At 32.4% G+C, this 17,432-nt stretch overlaps 1 protein-coding gene across 5 annotated transcripts in view; it reads right to left on the reverse strand.

Annotated features, from left to right (window-relative positions):
- The window catches only part of LOC115891832 (octopamine receptor 1-like), a 126,661-nt gene that overhangs the window by 39,732 nt on the left and 69,497 nt on the right, over positions 1-17,432 (reverse strand). For 3 of the 5 annotated variants that reach the window (XM_030912411.1, XM_030912410.1, XM_030912406.1), the window contains exon 1: positions 15,310-15,603. The exons of 1 other annotated variant lie outside the window; for it this stretch is intronic. The gene's annotated coding sequence lies outside the window, so the exon portion shown is untranslated. Of the gene's footprint in view, positions 1-15,227; positions 15,604-17,432 lie in introns of those variants that run through there. One more of the 5 variants, XM_030912407.1, reaches the window with a different exon arrangement.

The following is a 17,432-nucleotide window of genomic DNA, read 5'->3' on the forward strand; positions in this document are numbered from 1 at the left end:
TCGGAATAGTGAAATGGACTCTTAAAAGACCAAAAAACCTGATTGTTTAATAACATAACTTTTCACAGATATTGCTTCTTATTTTTTTTTAAATATCTATGGTTCACAGATCTCACATAAAGATAAATAAACACTTACAAAGACAGTAACACATTTTTTAAAAATGTTCATGTCAAATAGCAACAATATCAATATCAAATAATAATATAGGTACGGCTTAATCAATTTTGTTGACATATTCATAATTGGACTAAATCATAAAATGTTAAGTACAAAATAAACCCTGCAATTTCAATGCTATAAAAATATAAATACTTATTAATGACTCACGCAATCGCAGTTATTGCCACTGTAATTTTCTAAATGAAAATATAGTAGCTTTTACCTTTCTTTGCATAGCAATAAACAATAAATAAATCGTTGGGTTGAAAGGAAATTAGCCATTTAAATTAATTAAAAATAGTTTTTATTAGTTGGTGTTATTGGTTTCACGTCATCGTGTTATGTAATTTATTGTAAATTAGCGTGAAATATGTTTTGGTTTAGCTATGCATATTCAAAAAGTACACAAAATATACAGGGAATCCCAGAAATAGGTACCGATGTTTTAAGGGATGGTGGATTTCGATATACAAACAACGGAAAAATCTAGGGATATCATTTTATTAAAGTTAAAAATAAATGTTTTGAATAAACAACCACATATTTGTAGGCCGATTCTTTCTACTTCGATTGAAACGAAGTAGTCACACTAGTTATTTCTAAATTTGGGATATTTGCAGAAGTGTTTGTGCATTTTTTGTCAAATGTATAAAAAGCACCTAGCATTAATTGTTCGAATTTAACCTGTACTGGCTATGTTTTTATGATAACTGGCCAAAATTCATTCAAATAACTCTGTTTAGTATTAAACGGCATTATGGAGCGCAGACATCTTAACAGAGACGAAATGCTAAGGGCCATGGGTATGCTCGAGGCTGGAATTCGCCAAATCGACGTAGCTAGAGCATTAAATACAACGCAAAGTGTAATATCGCGATTAAGTGCACGCTACCGTGAAAGTGGTGATGTTGCTGAAAGGCACACAGGGCGACATCGCATTACTACCCCTCAGCAAGATCATTTTTTACAATTAAATGCTCGACGCCGACCGACTCTTACAGCACCAGAACTTAGTTTAGATCTTCAGGAAACACATAATGTAACCGTTAGTCCTGACACTGTTCGCAATAGATTAAGAGAGGTCAACTTAAGAAGCAGACGCCCCTGGAGAGCTCAACCCTTAACGAGAGGAAATCGAGAGGTACGATATTTGTGGGCTCAAGATCATGTTCAGTGGTCGAATGAACAATGGGCCAATGTTCTCTTCACGGATGAGTCACGCTTTGGAATTCATCCGGATTCGAGAAGGCTTAGGGTATGGAGAGAACCGGGAAATCTTATTCGGTTGGATCATGTTCAGGAAGTGCACCCTTATCAACATGGAACAGTTATGGTCTGGGGAGGAGTCCAGTTAGGCCGAAAACCCGATCTCGTTTTTCTTGAAAGGTTTCTAACAGGAATCACATATCGTGATTTAATTCTTAGCCTGTCGTGTTACCGTATGCCAATGATTTTGGGAGAAACTTCATTCTCATGCATGACAATGCACGGCCTCATACAGCCAGAGTGATAAGTGAGTTTATCAATGCTCATCAATTAAACATCTTACACTGGCCGGCACAATCTCCTGACCTCAACCCCATCGAGCACGTATGGGACGCGGTCCAAAGAAGAATTTTGAGAATGAGTATGCCTCGTGAAACTCGTAGGGATCTGGTTCGGGCCGTGAATGCAGCGTGGCAGGCTGTACCTCAAGAAGAGATCGACAACCTGATCAGGAGCATGGAGAGACGATGTAGGGCTGTAATGAACAGTAGAAAAGGCTATACCCTTTGTTAAGTAAAATTGGTTTTATCTTTTTTTTTAATTCACAGTTTAGAATAAAACAAAATGTGTGTATTTTTTTGAGTTTAATAAAAATCAAAGTAAATTTGAAAAATTCGGTAAATTTCGCATTTTTATTTCCAATACGTCCTGTAAACTATTTGTTTATTTTAATTTTATTATATCAGAAATGCAAATAATAAAATTACTGACGATGGCTGGATAAAATTGTAATATCCTTAGACTTTTCCGGTGTGTGTAGTCGAAGTCCAAAATAACCGAGTTATTTTGCTTTGAACATTTCCAAAAAAAAAATTATTTTTTGCTTAAATTTTGATAACCACTGGATCTTTTCTGGGTTTAATTTCTTGTAAATTTAATCTACACCTATATTACCATATTATCAAGAAATAATGTTTTTTTAACTAAAAAAACTAAAAAAACACAATTTTTCCTCAAAAATTCCAAATTTTCTTACAGTTAAAATATATGTACTTATTTCTGGGACACCCTGTATGTTTCTTGATTTAAGTAAGAACAATCTCCGGATTGTCATGGGATCGATTGAAGCTAAGAAATAACTAACCCCTGTAAGCTAGAGAACTTTCTGTAAAATTGTCTCAAATACTGAATTTTTTCCAAGCCCTAAGCTTAGACCTTTTCGGATTACTGGGTCACCCTGTAGCTTAAAATAAGTCAATCTTAATATTCGCAATAATTTCGGCACAAACAAACAAAAGTTTCAAAGCAACCTGAACAAAAGAAAGCCAAAACAAATGAACTTCGCTCTCCTGAATGTAAATACAGCGGAAAAATAAAAGAAAATAGAAAAAAAAGAGGAACAAAATACGCGATTTGAATACGTATCAGTGAGACGCGTTTTTTTAAAGCCTCTATTGGCGTTTTGTTGGTATTTTTGGGTCACTTTTGGCCCTTTATTCTGACTAAAATTTAATAATCCTGTTTGGTGTATGTTCTTTTTCGGAATTCAAATGTACAAAAATACTTGGGAATTTTGAATAAAAATAAAGTTATCAAATAAAACTAATGATAATTAAAAGTAAAATATGTAATAAAGCTTTTTATCGCTCATGTATTACGATAAATGAGGTTAATAATAGTTTTTTAACATTAATTTCACTAGCATCGTATTCATTGAAATTTGACATTTTATTTGATTAATTTTTTATTTCATAATAAATAAATAATAAATAACGCTTTATTGTGCAAAAAGCCAAAATAGCTTCATCGACAAAGCATTTACAAAACAAACAAAAGTACAAAAAATATACAAATAATAAAAAATATACCTACAATACAAATCATACAATTCAAACAACCTACATACAATCATACAATTTACAACTAAAGAGGCCATGAGAAATTGCTGGAAATTATTTTCAAGCTTGTAGAACAACCGCTAGTGGGCACAACTGCAACAAAAAATATGAAAATGGAATTTTTACACAATTTTGCCTAGATAAGGTGTACTATAAGTAATAGCTCCATAATATTCAGTAAATTTTGAATATTTTTTGTTAGAGCCATTTTCCCCTATCTACCAACCAACAACTTCTAATATATAATAACTATTTCAAATAATAAAGGCATTTTGAAAAAACAATTAAAAGATAAAAAACGCTGAGAAGACTATCAAAATGTTGATCTAATAACAATTTGACGTTTATACTATTACGTCAAAAGCAACTTTTTTCCAAAGCCTACCATGACTTCACTGAATCATCGTTTCTTGTTCACTGTTATTAATATCTTAATTATTAGATATTAATACCTCTGGTATTATGGTATTCTGGTATTTCGTCGATTTTAAAATAAACTAACTGTTTCTATCTTATTTTTTTGTTAGAATGGGCATAATTAAGAGAGCTACTGATACCGTGTTGTAAAAATAAGGTAATTAAGGGCTTATTTTTTGGTATTTATTATAATTTTGCTAATATCTTCGGTTTGAAAGAAAATATCATGATGCGCTTTTCGCTGACTTTTTAAGCTTTTACTACTCTTTACTATCAGCTAAAATTACATATACTATTGCATTTAATTTTTTTGAAAAATCGCGCAATGTTTGTTGAATTCTAAGACAACGCCCCCTAGCGTCTACGTTCAAAAGCTTATTATTATTGTTTATACGGTACAACATAGAGTAAGAAACGCTCTTTTAAACGAGCCCTCGCTTGTTAGATTCCGATCATCCAGTCCAGAGTTATTAATATTTAAATAAATACGGATCTAACCTTCCCCCACCACTTTATTTTGGTAGATAGGGGAAAATGGCTCTAACAAAAAATATTCAAAATTTACTGAAGATTATGAAGCTATTACTTATAGTACACCTTATCTAGGCAAAATTGTGTAGAAACTCCATTTTCATATTTTTTGTTGCAGTTGCGCCCCCTAGCGGTTGTTCTACAAAACATGTTTCGTCATAATGTTTCGTCATAAAAAATTGTTTTTTATGACGATGTGCAAACGAGTAAAATTTCCTGTGCGCAAAAATAAACTCGCGTAAAATAACAATAAACAGCGTAATAGAGAGATATCGCTAAACCGAATAGCGTGCATGGACGTTCATAAGGCCAGGTGTTATTTCCTTTACGTGAGATGGTAATAACTCTCTTCATTTATAGTTATCGGATCGGAAAGATTTCTGTTCGCGTCGCGTCCGCTTTTTAAACTTAACCTAACTTTGAATTTAAAACTTTGAAATTGTTTTGTCTACTAGGTATTTTAAAACTAAAGGGCTAAAGTGCTTATTTCCAGTGCTTTATTGTTCAACATCTGCCAGTGGGTTTAGGGCAACAGCAACAAATTCTCTTAGAAGGGCTAAGTCGTCATCTGCTGTAAACCTAAGCCTCTTTATAGGTTCTTTAATATTGGAAGAGGTAGAATCCATATTTTGAGCCATATTTATTTAATTAAAACTAATCCCAGCTACTTAAATATCAAATTACCTAATAAAACTACAGTAATAATTCAAAACAATTCAAACATAACCTAAAATAAAAGATCTCGCCGGCCGGCTCCGGTTGTCAAATACCCGCACATGCCCATTTAAGCAATTTTTAAACGATATTTAGAAATAGCGCTTGATGTAATTGATCCGCAAATTACATTAGGCGGTAACGTTATTAGCGGGTGTTGCGTTAAAAATTGAGTCGCGCATATCGTAACCATGATAAGGTACGCGTAAATACTGCATGACGCTATTCGGTTTTCCGATATCTCTCTAATAAGTGTGCCGGTCAGGCGCTGTGCACAATTTTACAGGCCATAAGTGGGCGTGCTATGTGCGCGAACTAGTAACCTAACTAGTGCCCGATTCCGAAAATTGGAACCACGAAAAACAATAAAGAAAAAACAAAGTTTATAATCTGCATAATCTGTGCTAGTATCGTCCGCAAAGAGGCAGATTTTACCGCTAACTATCTAACCATAATAAATCGAAAAAAAGTTACTTCACTTTAACCCCCTGTAGCTACGAAACAAAGTAAAATTAGAGCATGCTGATATAAAAAATAAATTTTATTTGAACGCGGTGGATCTCCCGACGAGATATGGCACATTTTTTTTTATTAAAACACCATGTAAGAAATCAAAAATAATAATGAATCACTTCAAGGACTGGATAGAATAACCTAAACAAAAAAAAAAAAATTCAAATAAAGAGTATAATTTATGGCGGAGTATACACGGAAATAAAATCTAAAACAAAGGGATCAAACAGAGGAACTAGCTGCGAGGTAATTTAAAAACGTTGTTCCTCTCTGCTACAACTCCGAGTTAATCAAGGAATTCCTGAAAGTTCAAACAACTACTACACCTGACGTTTACCTCTATCCTATCCAGCTCTAGCTGAGGTTATCAGCTTTTACTTTTTGCAATGATGTCAGAGACAGACTAAAAGCTAACTTTTGATCTAACTTATTTTACGATAAATCGCACTTTACAATGCAGCAGTTAAAAGAGAACCCCATCAAAAACATAGAATGTGAAAAAAAAAACTTTTTTTTCAATAGCAACTGTTAAAATTGCCTAATATCTATCAGAAATAGTAGAAAAAATAGTACTTTAACAGCGAGGATAGGTTAAAAAATAACTACACACACCGAAAAAGTCTAGGGCTATTACAATTTTATCCAGCCATCGTCAGTAATTTTATTATTTGCATTTCTGATATAATTAAATTAAAATAAACAAATAGTTTACAATACGCAAAATTTACCGATTTTTTCAAATTTACCTTGATTTTTATTGAACTCAAAAAAATACACACATTTTTTTTAAATTCTAAACTGTGAATTAAAAAAAAAAGATAAAACCATTTTTACTTAATAAAGGGATGGCCTCCTCTACTGTTCATTACAGCCTTACATCGTCTCTCCATGCTCCTGATCAGGTTGTCGATCTCTTCTTGAGATACAGCCTGCCACGCTGCATTCACGGCCCGAACCAGATCCCTACGAGTTTCACGAGGCATGTCCATTCTCAAAATTCATCTTTGGACCGCGTCCCATACGTGCTCGATGGGGTTGAGGTCAGGAGATTGTGCCGGCCAGTTAAGATGTTTAATTGATGAGCATTGATAAACTCACTTACCACTTTGGCTGTATAAGGCCGTGCATTGTTATGCATAAGAATGAAGTTTCTCATGCGTGACTCATCCGTGAAGAGAACATTGGCCCATTGTTCATTCGACCATTGAACATGATCTTGAGCCCACAAATATCGTACCTCTCGATTTCCTCTCGTTAAGGGTTGAGCTCTCCAGGGGCGTCTGCTTCTTAAGTTGAGCTCTCTTAATCTATTGCGAACAGTGTTAGGACTAACGGTTACATTATGTGTTTCCTGGAGAATTAAACTAAGCTCTGGTGCTGTAAGAGTCGGTCGGCGTCGAGCATTTAATTGTAAAAAATAATCTTGCTGAGGGGTAGTAATGCGATGTCGCCCTGTGTGCCTTTCAGCAACATCATCACTTTCACGGTAACGTACACTTAATCGCGATATTACACTTTGCGTTGTATTTAATGCTCTAGCTACGTCGATTTGGCGCATACCAGCTTCTCGAGCATACCCATGGCCCTTAGCATTTCGTCTCTGTTAAGATGTCTACGCTCCATAATGTCGTTTAATACTAAACAGAGTTATTTGAATGAATTCTGGCCAGTTATCATAAAAACATAGCCAGTACAGGTTAAATACGAACAATTGATGCTAGGTGCTTTTTATACATTTGACAAAAAATGCACAAACACTTCTGCAAATATCCCAAATTTAGAAATAACTAGTGTGATTACTTCGTTTCAATCGAAGTAGAAAGAATCGGCCTACAAATATGTGGTTGTTTATTCAAAACATTTATTTTTAACTTTAATAAAATGATATCCCTAGATTTTTCCGGTGTGTGTATTATAACTAAAAATTTATAAAAAAAGTTATTTTTAACTTTTTGTCTTATTTAAGACTCGCCCTGTATATAGAAAAAGTACAAAAAGAACTATACTTACAAACAAAAAGTTAGTCCTTAGAAAATTTAAATTATGTCATCTTCAGATTTTTATAAAATAAAATATGTAACACTAAACATAATAGGTATTTAAATTTTTGTAAAATAAACACAAATATACACTACATACTGCTCAATATGCACTGAAAAGGTAATCATTTATTTCTGGTACAAAATGCTGGTAAATTTGGACAACAATAAATACAATTTTATGTAAAAACATGCTTTATATATGATTAATTAATGAGCCTGTAGATGTTGCAACAATTTGCAGTAGATTGAAAGCAACTGTATTTGTATTGAATGGAAAATAGATGGATTTTTTAATTTCTATTTATATCACACATTTGCATAAATCATTTTGTTAATACATTTATAGGAATGTGACTCATGTTTTAAAAATCAAAGTTAAATAATAAGTAAAAAATGTATATACCTCTGTAGAGGATTCATCTCTTCAAAAAACTCCTAACATACAGGGTGGCCCATCGAAAACGTTCCGCAAGGCATTACGGCCAGGGTAATTTTTTTTCAGAAAATTCAAAAACACGTCAATTTTGTTTTTGAGGGGGGCAACCTTTGCCCCAAAAATGATTGCAAAATCTTCAACCCTCTAAGCGGGGGTGAAAAGAAAACTAAAAGAGGCTTTTTTAATACAATCTAATGAAAATAAATGTATTGCTCATGCATCTGTAGATGTTAGTAATGTATGGCAATCGCTTCTTTGATTTTAAAGAACATAACACAAATAAACAGAACATATGTAAAAATTAAAAACAAATTAAAAATAATCAAACAGAAAGTTTGCAACTTTTTGGTTTTACCTTATTAAGTAATTGTTAATTTTGAAGTTTAACTTGATATAATGTCATTTTAACAGAACGTCAACGGTTTTTGTAGACGTATATCTGTTGTAAAAAACTAAAGTGTTCTCGAATAGTTGAATTTAAATAGTTTTTTCTTTGTTCTTTGGCGTTTTATTTTGTAGATTTTCTTACAGTGACGAAATACCCATAGAACTTTTTTGTTTACATCTTTTTACAGTTTTGAATATCTCTGGGTAACTTTAACTAAAGTAGTATTCCAGTTCTTGCTTAGTATTTTTATTCAGTGCTAGATGCACATGAATAAACAATGTAACGTGGAAGTCTAATGGACTCCAACTGAAAAAAAAGGAAGAAAAAAAGTGTATAAATTAAAATTACAGCTGAACTTCAGCAAAAATTCGAACAGCGCCATTTTTTTATATCTGCGACGACAGAGAGGACATAAATTGAGTTAAAGGGTGCTCGGAGACCTGGAGGGTTGAATAATATCCCCTCACTCGTGCTTTTATGGCAGGTTTTTGCTTGCTTTACATTCAAAAAGGAAGACTTTTAAAGGAAATGTATTATTTTGCACTTTTTTCGTGTGCTTTTTCGAGGTTAAAAAAGATACTAATTATTATTTCACGTATTTCAGATAAGTTTTTAGTTTTTTTGTTATAATAATTTAGATTTTAACATCTTAGCTTGTTTAGCTTAGAGGTGTCCATTGAGGAGACCGAAAGTACCAGTAAATTCAGATCAGTTGGTTTATGTTGTTTGATGTTGAAATTTAAGTTACCTATACTTTTTTCTTTATTTGTGTTCATGTTAATTTTTTCATGAGTGATTACTTAATAATTTGATATTATTTTCATTAAATTTTTTTATCCATTTTACTTTGAAAACCCATCCCTTGCTTTCTGATTGATGAACTGCACCACCACTGAACAAAAATCAGTCAGTACCATAGATTTAGTAAGAACAGATATAACATTGTGCATTTTAACCCGATCAAACAATCGGAGGTTGACTACGTACTGTAAAAACCAACTGAAATAGAGAAGGCGACATTGCCACATCTCAAATTTGCGCCTATCTACTTAGTTTGATTTGCAGAAAAGGTGACTTTAAAACCTTCACCGGATATCAATAGATCTCAATTTCTTAATTAAATTAATAGTTTATTTTTAAAGAAGCATGCGTAATAATATGTTATTAATCAGAGGATATATGCGTTACTATTAAAGGACGTGTTTACTGTTTAATGTGCTGAAACGTCTAGAACTATTGGCAACGTCGCTGCTAGTCTTCCAATGAAATGAGCCGTCCGTCCCACCACCCCTAGCGACGGCCCTGGATCCGTTATAGCGTACTACGTTTAGCTTACGGTGTGTTTGAAGTCGGAATCAAGTCCGAAGTGAACTTTTCAGTGGTTTTCAGTAGTTTTTGTTTTTGTTCAGCATACTTTTGAATCTGCGAATTTTCAATATGGTAGGACAGTGTCTTTCTTTAAACTATCATTTGAGATTAAACGGGAAGTTCTAAATAATGTTGCCTATTCTAAACAAGAAAAATTTATTTATAAGTTTTATAACACCTCTAATGAAATTTGGACGAAAAGAATATTTCTGTTTGCTGTAGGTAATTTTCTCAGAGATTAAACGGGAAGTTTTAAGTTCTCTTTTTCTCTCAGGGAAAATACGTAAATAAAAATGACTTTTTAAGTCAAAAAAAGTCAAAAGGACAAGTTATTTCAAAAAAGGACTGTCCTTTTCAAAAAAGGACAGGTGGCAACCCTAGGTATTTCTGGAATGGAAATTTAATGGCAAATCGACAACTTTAGTTTGAAAAAATGTTCCGGCCACCTATGATTACAAAAATGTCTAAAATGTGCTTTACCATTGCCTCCATATTCTAAAAAAAAATTGAAAGAAAAGTCACCAACCACAAACCTAATATAGAACTGTTTCGGAAGCCTGAGTCACCCTGTAAATATTCAAAAGTAACTGAAAGTTTATATAGAAGTAACTGAAAGTTTAAATTGAATATCGACGTTGGAGCGATTTTCGAAAACTACCTACTAACGTTTCAACATAAGTATATGTGGGATATTAATTATATTGTTATATTAGACCTTATAACAAAACTCATCTAACGAAAAAGTGTTAATGTAGTATATTAATATGGAGTAAAAATTTTACTAATTACTTTGCTTTTACTTTACTAATTAAATTCGTTCCAAAAAACGATACGCCACTGGCCATTAGAACAATCCAAATGCGCCTAGTTGCCGGGGTCGGAAATTTTAGACTTCTCTGTCTCTTCTGTCTTTGTTTGACACATTGGAATGTTTGATACACTACCAACGAGTATTTATGAATGAGATGTTCGGTCTATCTTTATAATGTCTTTGGTCAGTACCGAAAGTACCGAAAAAAGCGGGAAATCCCGGTTCCTAAGAGGCGCGGTACCGAAATTCCCGGTTCCGAAAAACAGTTCCGGTTCCGGAAACCCTACTTCTATCACTTGATGGACTGTCACAATAGCATCGGTGATACTAGCAGGTCAGAAAGAAGCCCCCAAAATAGTTAAATGATCAATTTGCAATCGTTTCCAGATAAAGAACATGACAGAAAGATGGAATAACGTAATTTTAAGCCAAAATATCGATTTCTGTGGTTTCCCCATGATGCCTACTATCGAGTTTTTAACTCCACCCAGTTTTTTACACACATCCATTAGCTATGAAATTTATAAATAACTCGGTTTGGTTTGTTTTCAAACCTACTGTCTTTCATTTTTAATAAAAACCATATTTTAAAAACGTGTATTTTAAGCTAATTGGTCATATAAACGATGTGCATGTTTAGTGGGGTATTTGTTGACATTTCCAGCGGCTTTTGTCAACAAACTGTCAGGATAGATAGAGGTATTTTAAAGGAAAATTCTTTTTTGTTCATTTATGTTAGAACAGAAGAAAAGAATATATTAGACGATAATATTAACACCAGATTTTTTTATTGCCAGACAATAAAAAAAACGATTTTTTATCAGGGTAATTAGAGAGTATTTATCAGGGTAATGAGATTAAGTACCTACGCAATTTTTATGCTTATGATAAACCCACTTAACGTCAAGGGTTCTAGGTATATTAGAAAACCTACATACATACATAATAATATGTCAATAAGTATTTAATTTCGTTTTTTTTTCAGAAAAAAATCTTATTTTTACAACAGTAGCAAGGATTGTTCTATGAAATTGTTTATCTTTTTTCCAGTAATTGAAGAAATACATATATTTGATTTTAAAATTTCAAGAAGCTGAGATAAAAAGTCAATTATTTGAAGGTAATTAGTTTTTTTTGTATATTAATATAATTTGTTTATATTTTGTTTAGATATGCAATAAATATATACAAGGTGTAATAAATAGTGTACTACAGAGTTACTACCATGTTATATGGAACCGAATCCTGGGTACCGTACCACCGGCACACGAACGCATTAAACAAGTTGCAAAAGAGACACCTTAGACAACTGTTATAGTTATTAATGATACAAGTTCGATACGAACATCATTTTAAAAAGTTCGTATCGAACGTGTATCATTCAAAATTTAATCTACGACGCGACACGAAAGACGATCCAAAGAGATTTTGATTTAATTTAAAATATCAGAGATATCCTTATAAAAATTAAAATTCAAAATTTTCAGGTGCCCATATTAGTCGACGCCGTGGTAACCGTGCTTGTTGATTGTTTCCATTTTGACTTTGACAACTCGAATTATTGATGTTCAATTTTGTTTTAAACGTTCAGTTTTAGCAAAAAGCAAAAAATAATATTAATATGGGTGATTCTGATTCTGAACGTGTCCCTTCGGATATTGAAGGCATTGCGCAAAACGTTGTCGATTCCCTACTTCCCGAAAAATCAAGACAAACGTATGAGCAAGCCTATGTAAAACTTGAAGATTGGTGTAAAGGGAAAGGAATCAAAAATAGTAGTAACGAAAAGGTTCTCCTGGCATATTTTGAACATCTTTCAAAACATAGGAAGGCTTCATCACTTTGGGTATATTATTCCATGCTACGTTCAGTTATATCAGTGAAGAAAAATACAGATATTAGTTAAAGTACGTCCATTTAATTGCATTTCTAAAAAGAAAATCGGAATGATTTCGGTCAAAAAAATCGAGAATTTTAAGAAAAGAAGACATAGCTCGTTTTTTGTTGGAAGCTGATGATAAAACTTATTTCCTGACAAAAGTTTCATTGATAGTGGGACTTGCGGGAGCCTGCCGGCGTATCGAGTTGACAAATCTGCAGCTGCAAAATGTTAAAGATGCAGGACAATGCATTCATGTCATTATTCCATTTACGAAAACAAAGATATCACGAGATTTTTTTTATAACGAAAGGGAATGTTGAAGGAATAAATATGGTGGAAATGGTTCGAAGATATATAGCTATGCGGCCAAGCAACACAGAGCATACTCGATTTTTTGTGGGGTACAGAAATGGAAAATGTATTAAGCAACCCGTTGTTGGCATTAATACTTTAGGTAAAATGGCCGTGTAAAATAGCATTGTTCCTAAGTCTTCCAAATCCACAACAATACACTGGATATTGTTTCCGTATATCGTCTGCGTCGTTGCTTGCAGATTCAGGAGTGGATTTATTAACTGTTAAAAGACATGGTGGTTGGCGCTCTAACACAGCGGCAGAGAGCTATATAGAAAATTCCAAAGAAAATAAGAAAAAAGTGTCATGTAATATTTTGGGTAACATTTCTGACAATGATGGGTCTTCAACAAGTTCAAGCACTCAGGAAATAAATTTACTTTCTAAAAATTCAACTCACCTGTCATCGTCTGGAATTAATTTGATCAATTGTACTGATATTTTAATTAATGTTTACAATAAATAAACGTATTTAGGTACCTTTTTTTGCTTGTTTATTGTTTTAAAATTTGCGTGTTATTATGAATTCATAATAGCACTAAGATGGGCTGGTCACGTATGCAGGATGCAAGAAAACCGCCTACCGAAATCTCTTCTTTACGGTGTGCTTGTGGACTGTATCAAATACTCGCCAGCGAGCAATGGCAGTAAGTAAGTAAGAATTTCTCCACCATTATAGATGTTTGTCGGTTAAAATAATAATAACACCCTGTATACTAAATAGTCCGATATTAAAATTAAATTAGTTAGAGTATTTTTAGAAAACTGTGAATATTTTAGGGCGAGGTAAACAAATATTATGGTAACTTATGTGGTTTTCTCAAAACCATGTAATTTCGTTCAATTATTGATACGTCGATCGCGAAAAAATATAAATAAAGCTTACGCTAATAAGTGCTATCTAATCTCTTATATTATTAATCAATCTATATGTAATTTGATTTTTTCCAAGGTAATCGTACATATTCCAATAAGTCGACGGCTGATACAGGATCAATCGCATTTATATTCTTATCAGGGTTAGGGATGGGAACGGTATATCGATAATTTTAAAATATTGATTGATTTGAATCAAATTATCGATGTTTTGTCTTTATTATTCAGTCAACTAATCTCTGAATAAAAAAATAAGTAAGGAGTACAATGCTATCCATATATTCATGCATGGTCGACGGAAAGAGGACTCTAGGGTGGGGATTAAAATTTTGACACATTGCGGTTTTTGCTGACTTTTTAAGCTTTTACTACTCTTTACTATCAGCTAAAATAACACATACTATCGCATTTAATTTTTTTGAAAAAACGCGCTATGTTTGTTAAATTGTCAGAAAGCACCCCCTAGCGTCTACGTTCAAAACCTTATTATTATTATTTTTATGGTATAATATAGAGTAAGAAACGCTCTTTTAAACGAGGCCTGGTTTGTTGGATTCTGATCATCCAGTTCGGAGTTAATAACATTTAAATAAAGATAGATCTAACCTTCCCCCACCACTTTATTTTAGCAGAGAGGGAAAAATGGTTCTAACAAAAAAATCCAAAATTTACTGAACATTATGAAGCTATTGTTTATAGTACCCAATATCTAGGCAAAATTCTGTAAAAAATCTATTTTCTTATTTTCCATAGCAGTTGCGCCAGCTAGCGGCCGTTTTACAAACGTGAAAATAATTTCCAACAATTTCTCATAGCCTCTTTAGTTATAAATATTTTTTTCCGTAAACCCTACGGCTAATACTTTCTGAGATACAGCCGAGAGCTATTCTTAGTGGGACACCCGGTACATACTTGTAGTAAACCGATCATTTATGAAATTCACTTAAAATTAATTAATAATATATTTTTTCTTGCATTTTTGCTTTTATTTACTACTTGTCAAAGATTGTGATTGTTTGTGTTGAAAAAGTGATTATTGACAATGTAAAATAAAACAATCTTTTTATTCAAAGCAACTAGTTAACTATAGAACAAAGCTGGATATGATGATGATATCAGCCCCATATCGATATTTTCTACAAAAATGCCATCCCTATAACGATTTCTAATTAAACCATTAGTGCTAAAACCGTCCTTATCACCCGGCATCAAAAAAAATATGTGCGTAGTATTATTTCCATCATCCTCTGGAATAGAATCCATGTTTGGTGATTACTTTCATTAGTACAGAGATAATATGAATGGATTTTGCTGCCAATCTTTTTATAGCACGTAAATACAAAAAATTACCTAATATTATCATTGCAAGGCTTTGAAATAACATAAAGAATGAAATAGGATGAATGTTTTTTTTATTTTCCTGAAATTATTAAGGAGAATGAGAAATATAAAAAAAATAAAACATTCATGGACGCGTTTCTAGGGTAGAACTATACTACAAGCTAAAATGCTTGCACTCCTTGTATATTTATACGGAGTGTGTTTTAAATAAGTGAAATTCAATTTCTTTTTCGAAAAAAAGCTCATAATACACAACCATAAAAATATGTGCACTTATTTAAAACTTACCCTGTTTAAACAAAAGTGAAAAGCACCTCACAGAGATTCACAGTAATTTAATAATAATTTATCCATACAAAAATATACGTACATCCATTTAAAATCTCAAATAAATCCAGATTTTTAACTTCTCTAATCCATATCACCCCCAAATCCATACGCACAACCCTTTTATTTCACCCTCGACAGTTCTCCAACGCTCAAAAACAAAAAAGAATCGTTCCCCCCATGGGGAGAAACAAACGACACTCGAAAAAAACAATTGCCGTTCTTAAGCCGCGAAAAAAAGCGACGATCGCAACGCGATGGGTTTCAAACAAACGGAAATCGACCAAAACAAGCGAACGCGCGCGTTCAACTGTTGCCGGCGATTGTCGATTGTTCGGTATCGTCGATACGGTATCGAATATGAGATAAAGAAAAATTACAAAAAACGGTTTAGAGACATTATCTTAAATTAGTTAGTTAGGATCTGAGATTATTTTTTGAAAAGGTCTTATTTTATTATTCGATTTTATATTTGACAATAATTATTCATGTAGATTAATTATAATTAAAATAAATAAATTAGTTAAAAATAAATTACAAAATCACCGGTAATTCTTAATTAGGTTTTTTGTATGCTATAAATCATTTGCTAAATAGCCTTTTATTTATTTCTGTAATTAGGTGTCTAAAAATAATACAAAGTACAAAGAAAAGCGTTTTATTTGTTTGGTACTAGACGGAATTTATGTACATATATAGGTACCATCAATCAAGTGATAAAACTGAAAAAAAAATGTGCGTAACACTTTTTATGTATAGATAAAAACGTTAATTGTTAAAAACAAATACAGCGTTTTTTATAAAACTTCATTAAAAGTGTTAGGTACTATAATGACATACTTTTTGGCATTGATGAATCTAAATAAATAAAACTAACACTAAAACTAAACAGAACAATTATTAAAATATCGGGAAAATTTACAAAAAAAATAAAAAAGAAACATTTGGATAAACTAGGTTTGTGAAACTAGGAATTGATATCACAGTGCAAGTAATCAGATGATAAAACCATGTCACATTGAAAAAACCATAATAATTCGACTATTTTCTTTGGAAAACTTAATTTTTTGGTTTTTCTTTTCTTTGATTTTGTTTTATTTGATATTTTTTCATTTTGTTTCTGATTATTATCAAATAAATATGTAAATAATAGTATTTTTTATAACCAGGAATAAATAGGTTATCATGTTTGCCAGTTGGAAACCAGAGTCAAGATTTCTATCTGAGCTTCCTGTCTTAAAAGAAATGAAAAACCACAATCTTAACCACAAAAAACTTCCAACCACTTTCATTTATTGTAGGATATTGTAATCTATAGTGTAGTAAATATAAAAGTAAAATATTCCATGAAAAAAAAGTTTTCGGAAATAAAAATTTTATTCTTCGGTATAATTTAAAAATATAAAAATGTATTTGATCTATACAGGGTGTCATTGAAATGGTGTAAAAAAATCGGGGGGTGATAGTACTCCTAAAAATAGTAAAAAAAGTTCCTATAAGGATAGGGCGGAAAATGCATATTAAGGGAGTTAGGGGCACTGAAAGGGTGAATTTATAAAACGCTTGTTTTAAAATTGTAGGCTAGTAACTTTTTTACACCATTTCAATGACACCCTGTATAGAAAAAATTCAATGTTTGATAAGTATTATACCGGGTGCGTCTCAAAAGTGGCTCATCCCTATAACTTTTTTATTTTTTCAGGTAAAAAAAACAAGATTTGGTATGTTAGTATAAGACATAAATTAGCATTGATTGATGTATTGTTTTTGGTCACTTCCTGTTTCACCGGAAATGACTACAATTTTTGATTTTTAAATGGCACCCTTGGTATTTTTTTTTACTTTATTCGGTAGAAAATGACATTGTGAATAGAATGACATATTATATGTCAACTTTTTTGACATTCTCGCTTTTAATAAAAAATCGTATTTTAAAATTCAATCTAGCATTTACAGATATAGCAGTATCATACCGCCGGATACACTAACAATACCGCCGGTGGTTCTTTAGCCAGTACGTATATTATTTGTCTAAACCCTTAAAACGCACTTAAGAAAAACAACGGCATAAATTTCAATTTTACCATAATGAAATCGCCAGCTTGAAATTGACGCCGAAAGGAAAAATTCTCGAATTTCCTAAAAGCTTTTCTCCCCTGCCAGGAT

The sequence above is a fragment of the Sitophilus oryzae genome, unplaced genomic scaffold, assembly GCF_002938485.1.
Source record: "Sitophilus oryzae breed Bouriz unplaced genomic scaffold, Soryzae_2.0 scaffold_119_pilon_pilon, whole genome shotgun sequence".
Lineage (NCBI taxonomy): Eukaryota > Metazoa > Arthropoda > Insecta > Coleoptera > Curculionidae > Sitophilus > Sitophilus oryzae.